Source organism: Sciurus carolinensis, unplaced genomic scaffold (assembly GCF_902686445.1).
Source record: "Sciurus carolinensis unplaced genomic scaffold, mSciCar1.2, whole genome shotgun sequence".
NCBI lineage: Eukaryota > Metazoa > Chordata > Mammalia > Rodentia > Sciuridae > Sciurus > Sciurus carolinensis.
Window position 1 is genome coordinate 397,134 of NW_025920145.1, and position 2,806 is coordinate 399,939.

Here is a 2,806-nt window from a genome sequence, read left to right on the forward strand (position 1 = left end):
GTCAAATAAGTAATTACTAGGAAGAATCCTATGATAGTTAATATTCACCTCATGTACATGAGGAATTCAGTCCCAGGTTGGTCAGCTCTATTCCTGTAGGCCTAAAGTGAGACAGAACATCATGGTGACAGGGTTTGGCAGTGGAAATCTGTTCAGTTCATGGCATTTGTAAAGGATAGAAAGAGAGGAGAAGATTCTGGGGAGAAGATAATTCCTTGCGGGGCATACACCCAATGACCTGCTTCCTCCAATAAGGTCCCACTTCCTAGAAGTCCATTTAGGCACCAATGGATTAACCCACAGATGAAGTCAGAGCTCTCATTATTTAATCCCTTCTCAGAAGTCTCACTTCTGAGCACATGAGACCTTGAAGGACAATCCAGAAATAAACCATAACACTCTGCTCCTAGTCCCAGAAGTTTCATATGCATCTCACATTCATTCAGTCCATCTCCAAGAGTCCCCACAGTCTTAACAGTTCCAGTATTGCTCCAAAGTCCAAAAACAGAGTCTCCTCTGAGACTCAAGGAAAACTCTTAGCTGTAATCCCCTATAATTTTTTAAAAGATACATGCTACTAGCTAATAATGGTACAGAATAGAGATTCCCATTCAGAAATGGAGGAATAGGAGCATAGAAAGAGAATAAGACAAAAGGAAGACTAAGATCCACCTGGACCAACATTAGGTCCTGTAACTCCACATATGGCTACCTGGTAGTAAAATGTGTGCTTCAAAGTACTTGGATATTCCTGTCCCTTTGACCTTGTTCGTTGCTGCCAATGTGGTGTCTCTCTTGGTCTATAGCTTTCCTTGGGAGATGGTCCATATTCTTGGCATCTCATAATTCCTGGGATCTCCATTGAAATTTCACTCTCATTGCTTAATAAATTGCCTTCTCAGGGGCTGCCTGCTGGTATTATGACCCTGCTATAAGTTACCTGGCCTCCCAGGTCGTTCTTTGAAATCTTGTAGGAAGCCTCCATGACCTGCTAATTTCGGCATTCTGTATTCCTGAATACATGGCATGACAGAGATGATGCCAAGGTCTGCTGGCAGCTTGAGCAGTATCTGGGTCTCCTTAGGCCACAGTTGCAGTGGTCTCTGAGAGCCTGGGCATCTGAGCTTGGTGAAACAAGTTCTGGGGAAACAGATTTCTAGGTGGTCCAATGCAAGCAGAGGGTACTAGGGCTTTCTTCTCAAAGCAACATCTTTCAAAATAGTTTTCACTTTTACAACCTTTAGCCCATCATGTGTGGGTGTGATACCCAAGATTCCCTCGAAGCATCTTTCCTATTGTTTCTGTACAAATATTGGTTTCTCTTCAATGACACTAATCTCAGCAACCACAATTTCCTTGACTCCAATTATATGTGCACATTGGCAGCAAATTGCAACTTTTAAAAAAATCTTTCCCCTCTACTTTTTGCTCCTGATTATCACAGTAAATCTGGATAAAAGATGCCAGTAATACCCATGCCTTTGCCTGAATAGTGTACTGCCTTGAAATTTTCTATGCCGTTAGTCTGTCACATTTAAATTCAGCATCACAGAAAGTCACAGGGCATGGACAAAATGCAGACAAATTCTTGACCAGAATGTAACATGAATGACTATTATTCCAATTCCCAGTAGAATCCTCATATTTCTTTTAAATCTCATGAGCACAACCTTTATGGGCCACGTTCCTATCCCCAACATGGTCTTTACCAGAATTGACCATCAGCTCTGCCTGACATTAAAAGGCTTCTCTAGTAGACTCTCCAAACTTTCCAAACTCCTCTTACAAACCAGTTCCAAGTGCTCCTGAACCACAGAGTCTGGTATAATCACAGAAACAACCCATTCCTGGTGCCAATTTCTGTTTTAGTCAGCTTTTTGTTGCTCTGACCAAAATATCTGACAAGATCAATTTAGGGGAGGAAAGATTGATTTTGTTTCGTGACATTAGAGGATTTAGTTCATAGCTAACCCACTCTACTCCTTGGGCCTGAAGTGAGACAGAACATCCTTACAAAAAGATGTGGCAGAGGAAAGCTGCTCAGCTCGTGGAAGTAGATAAACAGAGAAAAATAAAGAAAGGAAGGTGCTTGGGAGGAAGGTGCTGACCCTTTCAGGACATTCACTTAGGGTACATCCTCCAACTAGATCATGTCCCCTAATAGTCCATTTAGGTAACAAGGGATAAATCTACTGATGGGGTCAGAGCCCTCATGATCTAATCACTTCCCAAAAGCTCCACCTCTGAGCACAAGAAACTTTGGGAGGCATTTCAGACCCAAACCATAACAGATGATGAACAGTAACATCATGATGTAAGAAACTATGAAACTTAGTCTTAAAATATACTGATGAATACAGAGTGTTGTATTACTTTAACAATGGGTCAATCTTTAATTCTAGTTTAAAAGTAAAATATATATTAAAAATTACTTCAACCAAAAATATAGTAAAACATAAGCCATATTAATAGACTTATGACTACAACAAAATACATGTTGGGAGAGAAGTAGAGTTATGGTATTTAATTTAATTTGTTATTTTAAAAGATTATTACAGCTATATGGTATCTCATAAACATACCAGATATATGTAAAAATAATAATATCTACAGAAGATACCCAAAGTAAAAAGACAAAGAGAGGCTGATGCAGTAATTGCAAGTTCAAGACAAACCTCAGCAACTAAGTGAAGCCCTGAGTTACTTATCTAGACCCTGTCTCAAAATACAAAATAAAAAATGGTTGGAGATGTTGCTCAGTGGTTGAGCAACCCTACGTTCAATCTCTGGTACCAAACAGAAAAAC